The sequence below is a fragment of the Falco cherrug genome, chromosome 4 (assembly GCF_023634085.1).
Source record: "Falco cherrug isolate bFalChe1 chromosome 4, bFalChe1.pri, whole genome shotgun sequence".
Lineage (NCBI taxonomy): Eukaryota > Metazoa > Chordata > Aves > Falconiformes > Falconidae > Falco > Falco cherrug.
In genome coordinates this window covers 98,124,333-98,141,883 of record NC_073700.1, presented here as the reverse complement: position 1 = coordinate 98,141,883, position 17,551 = coordinate 98,124,333, and the positions used below count along the sequence as shown (strand labels likewise).

Here is a 17,551-nt window from a genome sequence, read left to right as displayed (position 1 = left end):
CAGAAGCAGAACTGCAGTCCATCACTGTCAAAACATTCATATACCCCTCAACACGTTTACCTAACCAGGGTTCACGCCCTGCCTTGTGCTTGTACATGCATACAGGGGCTGCTTCCCGCTTTTGCCACACCTCATCTACCACACCTTCCTTTTAACTATCTCATGTCTCAGACTCACTGCAATGTTTACCCTTACACCAGTGCTCTATCATTCTCATTTACCCACACTCCAGTTTCAAAATCCAGTTTCCCAAATCAAGAGTCCCTGTGCTCATGTACTCCACATCACAGTTTGGGGTTTTGTCCCTCATGCTACAGAGGGAATTTGTTCCCACTAACCTTCCCAGAAAGAGCACTATTTGCGCCCCAGTCCTCTCCTATAACAAGCTTTTTTTATCTCTCTCCCCATTAAGGTCCCCTTCCCTTCCAGTTCCTGCCTCTTGTGGAGGGATGCCCACATGGGATCCTGTTTGCTGTAGACCAGACCAGCCTCTCCCCTTTGCCCAGTGATGCCCCTAAGTCTTTCTCAGCAACCCTCTAAATCCTTCCCACATACAGCTGACACTCCCATAACTTTATGAGCTTCTCACATCAATGCCACCCAGTATTCCCCAAACCCAGCTTTGCTCTGCTATTCTTTATATCCTTTCCACGGCTGTCCTTTTCCCTTGCACTCCATACAAGGTGCTACCTTCTTCTGCCCATTAGGAGACTTCATACTCAGCCTCACCAAGAATTTCCTATCAGAACAACAACTTAAAGTATATGCTTTCTGTAGCTCCCCCAGCCCTTGCTTCTCTATTTGGAGAGTTAAAGTATCTCCGAGGTTGCTAAAGCAAAAGCATAGAAGACACCTGGGTTCTTCACTGTCTCTTAAACTTCCCCCTTTTCCATCAAACTAATCTGTTGCTCACCAAAACTCCCTGAAAATTTGCAGTAGAGAAGCCAACATAGACATCAGTCTAGAGACATGACGAGCTACAGAATTTCCTCACACAATGTCAGTTTTACTAGCAAAAATCACAGTGATTGGGTTGTAGAGCTTTTGCTATATTGATACATAATACAGTCATTGTCAGAAGCTCAGAAACCAGTAAAAGCCTTTTGCTAGTAGGAAATAACAGTATTTATCACTATAAATTCTTATGTGCCATGCACTGTACGTAGCCAAACTCTGCCTTCTCCCTTGACTTCAATGGGGGCAATTAGGTTAATGCTGATTATCTTTGCAAACCTCTCAGTTCAGTTTTTGGTACAAAGCACCTGCCCTTCTGGGCATATTCTTGTGTAGAATGTGACCGCTTTCCTTCTTCAGTTAACTGTGCTCAAGTTTAGTATCAAAAACAGCAGCCAAGATTCTTTGCTACAACCATGCTTCCCTTTCAACACTTGAAGGCTAGAGGTTACTTCAGAAATAAGCTTTTGCTACTAACATTATTCTGTCCATCACAAGTTATGGTCAGTAAAGCAAAACTGAAGGCACAAATGGGGCATGCAGCTGAGCAGGCTGTGGGTTTGAAAGACTGAGAAACAGGCAAGTTTTGCATTGTAGGAAACCATTTGAAAAATCACAACAAATTTGCCATCACTGGGACATGAAAAAACAATCCAACCATACAACCAAAAAACATAAGAGGAATGTACTGTGTGTTGACAGTATGATCTACTGTGAGCTAAGCCTTCCTTGTGACCATATGCCGCAGAATCATCCTCTTTACCTTGCAGGAATCACCAGCTTTAGTCTTCTTTTTTTTAATGATAATTAAAAATAAAAACCTCCTCCAGTACAGTACGATTTCTTTTTAGCATAAATGTCATTACCTTTCACAGAAGTAGACTGAGGTATTTCACCACTTGTTTTACTCTTGCAGGGCTCCTTCCTTCTGAAGTCCTCACCACAGCTACAGACTTTTTCAGAAATGCTCCTTGTGGGAATCTTCACAGCTGAGGAAAACAACAGAATGCAGCATTTGAAAGGGATTGCTGAAGTACACAGTGCTGTCACAAACTTACTGTCAAAGAATTTGCACCGACATGTAAAAGCTAGATCAGATTCAGAGTGGGAAGTGCCAAACAACTAGAACTGTTTATTCCTCTCCTTTAATACTATCCTTTATTCTTCATTTAGATTCACTGTAGCTTTTCTTGTCCTTTTTACACACAAGGACATCCTAATTTGTGTGAACTTTGTACTCATGAAAAGAAGAGAGAATAAGACTCAGAGCCCTCCAGTTCCACTTTACCTGTAGGAGAGCAGCAAAAGCAGAGCAGCTCCACAAGGTATAATAAGCCAGGAACCAAAGGTGACTACAACACTAGAAGCGCCCTTGCTCACCAGAGCAGACTCCCAGGGGGTCTGAAGGTGGCAGGCAGCCTGGTGGTAATAACAGGGTCCACTGACAGTCCCAAACAAGGCAAGGTAATGAACCAGATCCAGGGTCCAATCTGGGGACCCCCACAGGAGACGAGGGCAGAGACAGAGCTAGAGATAATGCTGCAACATGGGTCCAATATCTGTCCAAGAGAAAGGACTAGGAACAAGCTACCTAACATACAGGCCCAGGATCCCTCAAGGAAGGAAGATCAGAGACAGGTATGCCTGTTACATAGCTCAAGCCAAGACTGAAAGCCCCAGCCTGAGTTTAAATGCACCTCCTAGGATCACAGGCAGAAGGCGTGGGTGGAGGCCCCAGGTGAGGCTGATCAGGGACATTAAAGACTATTAGTGCCCTCACATCCCAGCCATAGTCAAAGGTTCAGTATCAGGTTATTCCTGTTGCTAGTACTCTATCTTTCTCAACAACTTAAATAATCAAACAAGGTGCACCTTCAGCAAATCTGTTCAGAGCAGTTACAGTTAGTAGTCCCTCAGGGTGGCAATATTACTTCAGTCTGAGGTTTTGAACATCTGTTTGCGCAGCGTTGTATCCAGAGCACACATCTTGCTCATTCTGGGAGTTGAGGCTCCTGCACTTAATGCCTGCTTCCTGAGAGCACTGTTTGAGAAGCCTTGGTGAGCCTCGGAGTTCAGCTGCAAGGACTTTCAGCACAGGCTCTGCCCGCCCCCACCTCAGGGCTCCTGCCCCCGCCTGCCTTGCTGTTGTGCTCACTCCCATCTCTTTCTCCCTTATGGAAAAAGGACTATCCCCTGCTGTCCCAGGGACTCATTCCTGCTCATGAGCAGGAACCTCAGTCTATCAGGACCATCTCCTGGGAGCAGCTCAATTCTTGGCTGTTGCACTGAGTCTCCCAATAAGTGTCATAGGCATTGTGCTGTGGGACCTGGTGAGTGTTGCACTAGAAAATACATGGCTCTCACAGATTATGGCTGAATTTCAGAGCATGGCCATGCTTCTCATCTTCAGGATTCAAGTAGGCCTTGGCCCTATGTGGGATGAGACCCAAGTGGGCACCATAACCCCTTTCCCTTTCTGCATTCATGATTTTATAGAGGCAGATGGGTAAAGGGAGCTGTGTGATGCACTCCACCATGTGTCTCATCCGTGTGGCAAGCAGAACAGCACCTCAGCAAATACAATGCTCCACAGCTGATCTATGACCACTGAGACAACTCACTGTGAATGCTCAAAGCTAATTCAGTTATTAAAATGGCCAAAGAGCTACCTAGAGGAAAGGCTCCAGATGTAGTTGAAGTTAAAATATGGAATAGAATCATAGCAATCATAGAACAGTTTGGTCTAGAAGTGACCTTTAGAGGTCACCTGTTGCAGCACAAACAAACTATCAAGCTGCAACAAGGCTTTTCCTGTCAGACTCTACTGTCCATGCTGCTTCTCCTTCCTCCAGAGGTTAGACCACACTACTCCTCCTCCACCCAGCCACCTCTCCCACAGTCCTTAGGGCTATTGAACCACTTAGCAAGAACGAGCAACAGCTGCACATCATCCATGTCAATCAACCCACTGATGTTGCAGCAAGGCCACAGCTGCATATTATCAATGCTAATCAACCCACTGCCTTCATTCCTCTACAGTCATCTAGCCCACCCTCCCTGCAATGAGCAGGGACATCTTCAGCTAGACCAGGCTGCTCAGAGCCCCATCCAACCTGACCTGGAATGTTTCCTGGGATGGGGCATCTACCACCTCTCTGGGCAGCCTGTTCCAGTGTTTCACCAACTACAGTGTCAAAAATTTCTTCCTAATATCTAGTCTGAATCTGCTCTCCTTTAGTTTAAAACCATTACTCCTTGTCCTATCGCTACAGGCCCTACTAAAAAGTTTGTCCCCATTTTTTTTAAAAGCCCCCTTCAAGTGCTGAAAGGCTCCAAAAAGGTCTTCCTGGAGCTGTCTCTTCTCCAGGCTGAACAACCCCAACTCTGCCAGCCTGTCTTCATAGGAGAGATGTTCCATCCCTCTGATCATCTTTGTGGCCCTCCTCTCAACCCACTCCAACAAGTCCATGTCTTTCCTGTGCTGAGGAGTCCAGAGATGGACACAGTACTCCAGGCAGAGTCTCACCAGAGTAGAGGGGGCAGAATCACCTCCCTTAACCTACTAGTCACGCTGTTCTTTACGCATCCCAGGATACAGTTGGCTTTCCGGGCTGCAAGTGCACATTACCAGCTCATGTCCAGCTCAGTTCTTCATCCACCAGAACCCCCAAGTCCTTCTCCACAGGGTTGCTCTCAGTCCCTTCATCCCCCAGCCTGTATTGATACTGGGGACTGCCCCGACCCTTATGCAGGACATTGCACTTGCCCTTGTTGAACCTCATGAAGTTCACATGGGCCCACTTCTTGAGCTTGTCCAGGTCCCTCTAGATAGCATCCCTTCCCTCACGTGTGCCAGCTGCACCACTCAGCTTGGTGTCATCTGCAAACTTGCTGAAGCTGCACTTGATCCCACTATGTCACTGATGAAGACACTAAACAGTACTGGTCCCAATACAGACCCCTGAGGGACACCACTCATCATTGATCTCCATCTGGACATTGAGCTGTTGACCATTACCCCCTGGATGTGACCATCCAGCCAATTCCTTATCAAATCCACCCATCAAATCCATCTCTTACTAATTTAGAAAAAAAGATGTTGTGGGGGACAGTGTCAAAGGCCTTACAGAAGTCCACATAGATGACATCCATAGGTCTTCCCTTGTCCACTAATATATTCACTGCATATGTGCTGGATGAGACAAAACAGCTTTCCCATGCTACATGGGGTAGTAGTAAATGGGAAAGGGAATACAGCTCTCTTGCTCCTCTGGAACATTTGCCTGAGAAAGTAAAATAGGAGGCCAGTGGCTGCACTATACTCAGAATTAATAAACTAAAACAGCTTCTATTATGAACAAGAGTGAAGTAATATATTTGTGACTTTCTAAATTTGCTGTTTTTGAAGCACCTTCAGCTTTGTTATCAAAGATCAAACTTTGTAAAACTTCATCAACTTATTTTTGGGATTAAGCACAGTCTTTCAAATTAATTAGGTAGCACAACAAATGCTTGAGGAATCTGAATGCTCTGAAAGACATGAAAGGAATGTCAAATGGGTTTGGACAGACTATTAAAGCCAAGTCATTTGGGATTGAACTGGAAATTTAAGTCTCCACCGTGACTTCTGAAGCATATTAGTGCTTTTATGCAAGAAGGCTCACTTTACCTTCCCCTCATTCCTGCCCTTGCTGTCAAACTGTGCTCAGTTTCAAGCAGTTGAAGCCATTATCTCACACAGACACCACAAGTGAAAGTTCTCTGATGATTTTAGAGTCTCAGTTTTAAAGCCTCATTCTTGCTTGTAAGAAGAAAACTTGTCAAAGTAAACTAGGCAGAACTGTGAAACAAACTGCTTCACTCCCATATGCTCACACGCCATTCATCAGTTTTCCGGCCAGAGCCAGAGATCCTTGCTAGTAAACAAGGATTGATAAGGCAGTTCCATTCCAAAAAGGAGCCTCTGTTTTCAGCATTTGACAATAGGCAATGGCCAGCTAGGGTGAATCATAGCACAGCAAGAAGCGGTCCCATCTAAGGCACCTCATTCTACCCTGGCAGTGTTTAAAGACCACGGATATATCATTGAGGGACTGGCTTCCACTGAAAGGAAGCAGATCTATAAGCCAGATGCAGACCTGCCCTGCAGACTCATTTGAGCTTGATTTAGCTCTTCCCATCCAAATCATTGTTTGGCTCTGCCTCTACTAGGCACTTGAGAATTCACACCAGAAGAGGGACATAGGCACCCAAACTTCTTTGCCCCTGCAGCTCAGCCTGTCTACTGGGATGGAATCCCTTGCTTTGTAATTTGGGTGGCAGCTGGAGAGATGTTTAGCTTAAAGACCATCAATCCAGTTTGAGCTGATGGGAATAGAAGAAAGGCAGTGGGTATTCTCCCATTCCGTTACAAGACTTGCAAGGGAAGAAGCAGACTTTGCAGGTTTTGTTAGTTACATACATCTGCAAAAACTGTTTTTCAGCAGGAAAAGCCTGTGATTCAGATACTCAACATAAGCAATTTGTTTGCATGGAATACCTCTCCCCCCACCAATCAATACCAGGATATTTTTGTTTTAGACAATATTTTGGCACACCACCTTTGCTGCAAGTGAACATAGCTTATTGGGAACAGAAACCCCTTTTAAGAGATGATTTTCATCTCATTTAAGAAATGACATAGCTGTCTCAGCTATATGTAGACTGATATTAATACTAGCAGTTAATGTGTCAGCAGGTATTGCGATACCACTGCTCATTGCCCTGTAAGAGAATGTCAAAGAAAGTGAAAAGGACAGCATTCATTGTGTGCCTGAGATGGGGGATTTAAGAGATACATCCAAGTAGAGACTTCAGCCCAGATAATTAGTTCTACTGTTGCAAAGGTAAGAGTTTTGGCTGAAACAGATACAAATAAATGCTCTAGAAACAAGCCCTACCATAGCCAGATTTTTCTGCTTGTTGCTTGGTGGTAGATAGGACAAGAAAACAGCTGAAAGGAGGGCACTTTCAGATTTTACACAAGCTCAAATCCGGTGCCTGAGCCCATGAGTTTGTGTTCATCTTCTCTGTGCATTCAAATACAGAGCACAAGCAAGGGAGAAAGCATTCATCTTCCCTTAACAACCAATTACATTTCTTGATAAACATTCAGTAAAGTAAATCCATAAACATGGTATGCCTAAAAGACCACAAGGAACCATTTTAGGTAAAAGTGGTGGGTTAACCTTGGCTGGCTGCCAGGTGCCCACCAAGCCACTCTCTCACTCCCCCTCCTTAGCATGACAGGGGGAGAAAATAAGATGAAAAAGCTCAAGGACTGACATAACGGCAGGGATATTACTCATCAATTACCTACTGTCACGGGCAAAACACACTTGGCTTGGGGAAGATCAATGTAATTCATTGCCAATTAAAAACCGAGTAGGATAGTGAGAAGCAATCCCCCTAAAAAACAAAACTAAAACCACCTTCCTCCCACCCCCGTCTTCCCAGCCTCAACTTCACTTCTGACTCTTCTACCTCCTCCCCCTGCCTGAGCAGCACCAGGAGATGGGTGATGCAGGTTGTGGTCAATTCATAGTGCTTCATCTCTGCTGCCCTTTCCTCCTCACACTGTTCGCCTGCTCCAGCGTGGGATCCCTCCCACAGGATACAATCCTTCACTGTTTCAGTGTGGGTCCTTCTCACTGGGTGCAGTTCTTCAAGAACTGCTACATCATGGGTCTTCTCCATGTCCTTCAGGAACAGGCTGCTCCAGTGTGGGTCCCCCATGGGCCACAGGTTCTGCCACAAAACCTGCTCCTGTGTGGGCTCCTCTCCATGGGCTGCCGTTCCTGCCAGGAGACTGCTCCAGCATGGGCTCTCCATGGGCTGCAGCTTCCTTCAGGGCACATACACTGGTTCCACAGGCTGTAGGGGGACAGCCTGCTTCACCACGGTCTTCACAGGCTGCAGGGAAATTTCTTCTCCAGCACCTGGAGCACCTCCTCCCTCTCCTCCTTCTCTGATCGTGGTGCTGCAGGCTGTTTCTCTTCCATTTTTCTTACTACCCTCTTACAGATTCTGCGCAATGTTTTTTACCCTTTCTTAAATACGCTATCACGGACATGCTACCAGTGTTGCTGATGGGCTCCGCTTTGGCCAGCAGCAGATCCATTTTAGGGCCAGCTGGATTGGCTCTGTCCAACATGGGTCCCTGGTCTCTTCTCAGAGAAGTCACCCCTGTAGCCATCACACCACCAATCCCTTGTCACAGAAACCCAATACAGTAAGGTAGATGACAATGGAGATACAGCCAAAATAGGGCACATAAGATCATATATATATGGCGTGCTTACAACAGAAGAATACATGCAAACTGATTAGTGTTCTCCTTTAAAAATGGTAGAGTTGGCTGAATACGACAGTCATAAAGTCAAAGGGAAAAGGACGTTCATTAATGCAAACATCCAGATCAGCTTGCAGCTGCATGAAATATTTATGTGAACTGACAGCGCCAAAGAAGGGAAAGTATTTATCAGTCTATAGGTAGGGCAACAATTTTATATGACTGAGACAGCTATGAAAGTAAAACACATTAGCACAGTGGTGGGGCCCTGCAAATCAAACATTCCAAGCACAGACTGGAATCGCTGTCTAGGCAAACCATTAGGAAAGCCCTCGGTTGCTTGAGAGAATGCCTCAGTAAAATATACATGAATTATTCAGTCATGTTCTTATATTGTTAATGCTGTGGAAGTAAATACAAAAAAAAGAAACGGTAATATTCTTGCTACTTACTTCATGTCATTTTCCATACACTAGCAATGTGAATTACTTCTGTTAAAAAAATAACCCACCAACAAAAACAATAAACAAAAATACCCCAACACAAAACAAAACAAAAAACCAAACCCCCAAAAAATACACACACACCCCCAACAGTACATATCAGGACTCTCATTTGAAAACCAAGTGATACAGGTACTGCAAGCAGACTATAGTGCCAAGTTTACCCACTGATCTACAGTACATTCTTGGCTGATCACATCACCACATTTCTAATTGCCTTCAGCCTTTGTCTAGCACATCTGTTTACTGTAAATCTTCGGAGAAGATGTTATTCCTGTAAAAGTGTTGACTTGGAAAGTAATACAACCCCAGAACCATGTACAAGCCTCATCAGAATTGCTTTTTCTGGGAAGGACACAATTCGTGTATAGTTTTTCATAGCAACATACACATTTGATAGAACAAAACCAGTTTAGATATCAGGAGTGATAGGCATCACAATCTATGTCCCTAACAAAGGCTTGGTATAATTCCTACTGAGATCAATGGAAAGATTCAAGAGAAAATATTGACAGCAGTGACTATATTCTGTATAAATTCTCATTCACATTCGCCCATATTTAAACACAGCAGGTACAGACACTTTGTCATGTTTTGAGGAGGATAGTTAAAAAATGCAGAAGTTAGGGGTTCAACTCTGACTCAAAGGGAGTGAGGTTAGAATGCTCATGTGCTTTTGCAAATCCTTTCCTAGCCAAATACATACATTTTTCCATTGTTCAATTATTTATGTAATAAAACCAATAAATATGATTTTATCCAAAGACAAATTAAACCCAAACTCTCAGATGTACTCTGTGGCATTTGTGACTCTAACTACATCTCAGCACCTCTTGCAGCAGGTCTGGAGTGTGCCCTTGCATGCCAAGTCACTCCCACATCGCCCTTGGCTACATGAGTAGAACAGGCCACGGTGTTTACAGCTACAGAAGTAAGATCAGAGGTGGCATGGCCAGCTCATTCCCTTCAAACTACTTGAATGAAAAGAACTATGCAACACATGAATTTTGTCCCTTGCATACTTTTAGGCCATGCCTACACAAGCAGCTTTGCAGCTCAGGCTGGTGACACAGGCTTCCTGCACTTCCATGCTGTTGTTACATTTACCCAATCAACAAAAGTAGAATAGGAACACAGTAGAAACCTGTGTATTGCTAATTACCACACTGGAGGTATGTGTATTTCCAGGACAGCTGGAAATCCTTTCAAACAAGCGTGCACATGAAAAATAATACAGTTAGGTAACTGAAGATTCTTCATCAGGAAGAACAACATCACAGTGTAGGGAAGAAGTAGCTTAACCTTGCAAAAGTTCTGGTTCAGCAATATTAGCAATAGATGTTGGAGCTAGATGATGGATTAAATAGTCCCCTTCCTTCAACAAAAGCTAAAATACGATGAGCTACCAGATATTCGTTCTGTACTCTTAAAAGTTACATAAAGAATAGCTGCCTTGGGAAGTGGGAAGCTTTCATTATTTTTTAGGTTACTATACTGCTCAAATAAAGTTCAAATGAACAATAAAAGTGGTAAGAGTGAAGCATCTTATCAAAACACGGATTCCTAAAATGTCTGTGTTAAAAGTGAGATATATAGAGACCAACTGTTTGTTTAAGGGACAGAGAGTATCAGTCAGTGCCTTGCCTACATCCCTCATGACCAAAGCTCACCACTTTCCAGCTTGTAAGAGTAAGTTTTTCACCACTGTAACAGTGTTTGAAATGATACAAGGAAGACATTCTCTGAAGGCACTAGTTAACTATGGATGCTCCAGGTCTGAACTATGAAGGCAAAGGCACTGAGCTGATTGTTCTTTGACCAAGCAAGCAGCGAACAAGAGAGAAAGAAGAGTATACCACAAAAACAGACTGAAAAGCAAGCTCCACAAATAGCCTGGATCAGCACTAAGAAAAGAGATTTTGGACAACAAAAGCTGAGTGAGAGGTTTGGAATTGTAAGCAAAACTATTGTCTCCCTGTTTTCTCCTTTCTTCATAGAAATGGACACTTCAGAAGTGAAGAAAAGGTTACACAGCCTAGGTGAAAATACTGCAGAATTTGAACACTCAACCAACATCACTGTCATTTTTTGAGTGCCTTGTTGGTGCCTGGTAAAGCACGTTGCCTTATGCAGAATCTTCTATCCTATTTGCATCTAACACAGGAAAAATAATACAGATAAGGCAAAAAGGGATGCAAAAACATACATCAGTGTGGGTGAGCTAGCAAAAGGTAAGCATTATACCAATGCTTATTCTCCAACATTCTGGCTACACAGGGAAAGGAAATATAAATGAGAGAGAAAACTAGTGGAATATTACCCAAAACTTTACAGGGAAGGGCCATGTGCAAAGCATATGCAGTTTACCAGGCATCGCTGCCAAAATGCATTTGCACTCAATCTAGTGGGCGAAGGGTGCCAAATAACCCTTCTGCCTACTGTCAGCAGAACATAGGAAATGTTGAGAGGGCACTGGGGGACAGAAAGGAAGAAAAATGCTACAAGCTGCTTCTGCTTCAGCTCAAATGCTGTTGAAAGCCATAAAACGTGTAGTAGGACTACTGCAAAATACAAATCTAGGGATGTAGCTGGTTACACAGTGCTTAGAGCATGCATTAGGAAAAATAATGTAAAGAAAGAATCTAAGGAATATGTTTTCCTTTTTCCCTTTCTTTTCTGTTTTATACGTTTATTCCACCACATTCTTGTTTCCTCTCCCTGCTCTGCTAGCCCTAGGCTTCTTTCTAGCACTATTTTCCTTCTAGAATATTCCCTTCTTCTTTCTATTCTTTCTTGTGCTCCTTCTCGTTTAGCATTTTCGCATTTATTGTGTTTTTCCATGGCTTCTTTTCACTGCCTCTCTCTTCCTGAATTTCTCCCCCACCCTATCCCTGCAGCCAAGTCAGCAGCTGGGAAGCTGTGTCAGCATTAGCCTCCACACTGGCCACCCATTAGGAATGTAACTGACTTTCTGCACACCTTTGCAATCAACTCCCCACACAGCAGAAACCAACTGGTAAGTCGCAGAGTGGTGCTACATAGCCTCAGCTATCTGTTAAGGAAAGGAAAGCAAGTGCCTCAGCACCAACCTTCCAGTAAAACCCCTTGAGCTGAGTGACGATTTATGAAACCACAGGCAAAACCCCTGGACAGGATCAGGAAAACACCAGGAAGCTCAGGCTGCGGAGGGGGAGCCAGGAGAGTTGTGAGGCAAGGCAGGATGCAGGATGCTTTTAATATCTATGAATGAAGAACAAATGCAGAAGGAAGAAACCTGTATCTAAAAAACTCTTGGTAACTATGCTGATTTCCTCTAACACGGTTGGCATATGGACAATAGGTTTGAAAGACTACATTTTTATCAGCAAACCAAACATAGGCTGACCATAGGCTCAATCACAGTCATTGATACAGTCCAGCTGCTTAGTACACTGCCAGGCACATTTTTGGCCCAGGCCACCTAGCAGCCACTCTGACCTCTCAGGAGAGAGCATATGCCAGAGATTGCTCCCAGTATGCAGCACAGACGAAGCCACCATGTTCAGAACAGGGAAGAGAATTGAGCTGGTATGGACATGACTTATGCCATATCACTTGCCTGAGGGCCAGATAATTAGCTGTGGATCTTTTTATTTACTAGTATAAATCACAGAACCACAGAATGGCTGAGGTTGGAAGGTACCTCTGGAGGTCATTTTGTCCAACCTCCCTGCTGAAGCAGGGCCACCTAGAGCCAACTGCCAAAGTCCACGTCCAGATGGCTTTCGATCGATCGTCTCCAAGGATTGAAACTCCACAGCCTCGCCAGGCAAACTGTGCCAGTGCTCAGTCACCCCTATGTGAAAAAAAGTGTTTCCTGATGTTCAGGGGGAACCGCCTGTTTCAGTTTGTGCCCGTTGCCACTGGGAACCACCAAAAAGAGCCTGCCTCTGTCATCTGTGTGCCCTCCTTTCATATATTTATATATATTAAGATCACCTCAAGCCATCTGTTCTCCACGCTGAACCATCCCAGCTCTCTCAGTGCTTCTTCACAGCAGAGATGCTGTAGTCCCCTAATCATCTTAATGACCCTTCACTGGACTTTCTCCAGTGTGTGCACCTTTCTCTTGTACTGGAGACGCCGTAACTGAACCCAGCACTCCAGCTGTGGCCTCACCAGTGCTGAATAGAGGGGAAGGGCCACTTCTCTCTTGACCAGCTGGCAATACTTTGCCTAATACAGCCCAGGATACCATTCTCCTCCCTTGTAGCAAGGGCACATTGCTGGCTTGTGTTCAACCTGGTGTTCACCAGGACCCCCCAGATCCTTTTCTGCCAAGCTGCTTTCCAGCTGGGAGGCCACCAGCTTATACTGGTGCATGGGTATATATAGCATGTAAGTTTCTTCATTCCTTAGTCCATCCAGTGGACACTCTGGACAAGACTGCACCAGGCTGGCCTTGTGCCCTACCCAGTCCATTGTAGGTACTAGGAGGGTATATAGCCCTCCAAGACTATTGTACCAGCCACCATCTTCAGCCTTTTTGCTACCTTGGAGGGCACATAAAACAGATCCTCAGTTTCATGCTTAGGAGCACCACTGTGTGGGTTGCAGCCCAGACCTCCCATATCCACACACTCTGAAGAAAACAAAGAACAGCAAAGCCAAAGAAGCATCCCATCAGGCCCAGAGAGGACTCAGAGCCAAGTGCTTTCTGACATACATACAGCCACAAATGACTGATGGGAGAGTTAGAGGAGGCCAGAGGAAGCCAGCAGTTCTGTCCCCTCCCCAGGTAGCAGCCTCTGCATTGATGTGCAATTCTGGGCATGTTTATTTGGATTCCTCAGGCTCTTTATTCTATTTTATCTTAGAATGAAACTGATGGCTTGAGGAATTATTGTTTTTCCCCAAGTAGAAATTAAGCATCAGAATGCAAACCTGATTTTTTTCAGAGCCCATAAACAAGTTATTTTGTGTGCTGCTTTGCTGGGAAAAGAGCCAAGACCCAGTGATGAAAATTCAACTTTAAAATTCACTCAACTATTTGCTACTTTAAAAGGTGATTTAAGGTAGGTAGTGTTAGAAGCTGTTAACTAATGGCAGACTGTACTACTATGTAGTTCTCTGTCAAGGCAGATACCTCTTTTGTTGTTCTTTAATGTTTTTATTATATGAACCTTTATAAACTATTAGAGGTTACTGCCTCTTCCTGTTTATAACTCACTGAGAATATTCATGATGAATTTTTTTCTCCTCCCAGAGCCTATACAGAAACAAAAGGGAAGCCAGCATGGTGATGGAGCAGACCACCTGGGACAACTTCACTTGTAGAGGATCAGCAATGGTCCCAAAGGAGGAACCTTCCAAATCCTTGTTCTGAACTCAGACATAAGGTACAAAAGAAAGAATCTGTTTCAATGAGAGGTAAACAAACTTTGTAACACTACAGGCAAACTCTTCAACTAGTGAAGATCCTCAAGGCCAAGGCTCAGCAAATTCATAAAAGGGAAAATCCAGGGGCAGCTTTCCATCAGCACACAACACCGGTGTCCTTGCAAACCTTTTGGCAGTCAGCTGGCCAGCAGAGGTGTGCAGTGAGGACTGAAGGCAATATGATGATACTGGCTCCTGCAGCCACCTCAACTCATTACCTTCCTAGCAGGGAACTCGGGTTTTTCAGCAGTCCTCACACCAATGCAGTGCTGCTACTACTCAGCAGATACCGCAGCACTTCAGCTGCCCCTGATGTCCCAGCCTTAGGATATGACACTTTACTGATGTGCTAAGACTGGAAAATACAGAAGTATTTTTTCCTAGGAAATTCCAGAATATCAAAGAGAAAAAAAAATCATTCAGAATCAGTATGGAAGTCAGAATTTCCTGGGGAACAGAAGCAGCTAGGTCAAAATGCTGTTAAGACCAATACTTTGAAAGCAGGTCATATCTATAAAACACGGTAGAATACTAAAATACAAAATCCAAAGTGAAATAAAAAAAGATAAAGTTTATGACTCAGAAGAAGAAGACATTAAGTTCAGAGTGATAAAAGGTGGATGATCATACTGCATGCAGCATAAGCAGGAGAACAGAGATCTGGTCTTGTGTTCTGGTCTTGCATCTGTGGTCAGGAAGCCAAAGCTAGTGAAGGAATGATGAGGGAGCAGGTAATCATGTGCACACACCCCACTTGTGGCATCCAGTCTTTCTCCTTTAAGACTGATAGAATGTAAAACTCAGGCCAATGTTACAACAAAGCATGGAAAACTAACCTCCTCATTCTAACAGGTTATAGATACAGAAATCAGCACCTGGTCTGCTTGCATACTTAAGGTACAGAATTAAGTATATCAAATATACAGTGTAGCATACAAAGAAAACATGACAAATAAGAGGTTTATATTCTTCATTTTATGTATGCTACATTTCAAAAGTGCTTTTGTATCTTTCTTCGGTGCAGTATGGTGCACAGTAACTAAAGTGCCACACAATGGAATTAAGTATACTCTCAATGATTTCAGGAACAGAGCTACTCCAGTGTTCCAGAAATAGCGATAGCAGGATTAGTAAATTACACTCTTAGTTGGTAAACTGGGATAATCCTGTAAACCAAAACCCAGGAATGCCCTGGTATAGAACTAAAGTCAGCCAAAATAAAGACTTGAGCTTTGTCTCACAGTTAGTAGAAGAGTTTCTTATGTCCTACCTACTACCCTCAGACAGCAATCTGAAGTAGATCTGGTGTCACCTTTTGGATATCCAGTAACTGAGTTCATGTAGCAACTGATATGTTTGAAAAATATAATTTTAAAATTAGAATTGTACAACAAGAAAGACACTGACTTATCTGTCTGTAGTGGGTTTGCATGGCAAGGTTTTGGTAGCAGGGGGGCTACAGGGGTGGCTTCACTGAGATGCCAGAAGCTTCCCCCATGTCCAATGGAGCCAATGCCAGCCAGCTCCAAGATGGACACACCACTGGCCAAGGCTGAGCTAATAAGTATTGCCTCTGGGATAGCATATTAAGAAGGGGGGGGGGGCGGGGGGGCGGAGGGGGGAATCTCAGGAAAGGAATGAGAAAATGTAAGAGCAACAGCCCCACAGACTCCCAGGTCAGTGCAGAAGGAGGCAGGAGGGGCTCCAGCCACTGGAGCAGAGATTCCCCTGCAGCCCATGGTAAAGCCCATGGTGAGGCAGGCTGTGCCCTGCAGCCAGTGGAGGTCCATGGTGGAGCAGGTATCCACCTGCAGCCTGTGGAGGACCCCGTGCTGGAGCAGGCAGATGCCTGAAAGAGGCTGTGACCCATGGGAAGCCTGCTCTGGAGCAGGTTTGCTGGCAGGACCTGTGAACATGTGGAGGGAAGAAGATCCCAGGCCGGAGCAGGTTTGCTGGCAGGGCTTGTGACCCCACGGGGGACCCACACAGGAGAAGTTTGTGCCTGAGGGACTGCACCCTATGGAAGGACCCACACTGGCACTGTATGAAGAACTGCAGCCCATGGGAAGGGCTCACAACTGGAGTTCATGGAGGACCATCTCCCATGGGAGGGACCCTGTGCTGGAGCAGAGGAAGAGTGTGAGGAGGAAGAAGCGGCAGAAATGTGTGATGAACTGACCATAACCCCCAATTCCCATTCCTCTGTGCCACTCAGAAATTGGGAGTGAAATTAAGTCTGGGAAGAAGGGAGGGGATGCATGGAAGGTGCTTTATCGTCATTTGAATGCTAATAAATTAAACTAATTTTCCCCAAGTCAAGTTTGTTTCACCTGTGATGGTAATTGGTGAGTGATCTCCCTGTCATTATCTCGACCCACAAGCCCTTTCTTTTATTTTCTGTCCCCTGTCCAGTTGAGGAGTGGGGTGATACAACAGCTTTGGTGGGCACCTGGCAGCCAGGGTCAAACCACCACACTGCGCTGCACTGGTAGACAATCTTCCCAAAACAGACCCAGTGCTGGTACCTGGCTACTTGTCAAATAGAGAAACAGAAAAAAAGAAAAAAAAAAAAAAACACAAAAAAACCCCAGAAGGGAATAGGATACATCTAGTACGTATTTTTTAAGCAAGTATCTAGGAGCAGCCTACATTAGAATTGCTGCATTGCTCTGTGTCAGAACAAAGGTCCACCCAGTCTAGTACTCTGTATCTAATAGTATTGTATCCATGACACAAGACAAAACAGGGCAAACATCATGCTAGGTCTCCCAGCCTTAAACAATTGGGGAATCAGGGATTTCCAGAGTCAGAGCAGAGTCTTTGTATTTAATAGACCTGCACAGAGTTCTGCAAACTTGTCTATTTGCTCTTTAAACCCAAGTAAACTCTTAGCATCCACAACATCCTGTGACAAGAAGTTCCACAGTGTAACTACATGTCATGGTGGTTAAGAGCCACTGTTTTCTGGATTTCAAACAGGCAGTGTGATACTTTTAGTCATGTCTTGAATTTTTATAGTGGAAAAAAGCAGTTAACAGTTTGTTCTCTAGTTATTTTTTCCATACCACTAACAATTTGGTAGATCTCTAGCTACAGAATTCTTTGAATTCTGGAAAGAACTATGCTGTGATTCACCTGCTTAAAAAGCTGGCTAGGTAGCCTTATAAAAAACACTGCTGAGGTTCAGCCAAATTGGTTTCTGTTCCAAATTAGATGTACAATGATGGTAAACTAGCTTTACTTTATTGAATAATGTTTTCTTCTTTATCTCATCACAGTGACTGACAGTTCGTCTTCCACTGCTTTTGTATGGTTCAATAATATTTCACCGTGTTGGCAGCCAGTG

At 44.3% G+C, this 17,551-nt stretch overlaps 1 long non-coding RNA gene across 1 annotated transcript in view; it reads right to left on the bottom strand.

Moving 5' to 3' along the window:
* The window catches only part of LOC114015328 (uncharacterized), a 111,420-nt gene that overhangs the window by 92,222 nt on the left and 1,647 nt on the right, over nucleotides 1–17,551 (bottom strand). Inside the window, exon 2 of the long non-coding RNA XR_003559185.2 lies at nucleotides 1,821–1,943. This is a non-coding gene — a long non-coding RNA (uncharacterized LOC114015328). The remainder of the gene's footprint in view (nucleotides 1–1,820; nucleotides 1,944–17,551) is intronic.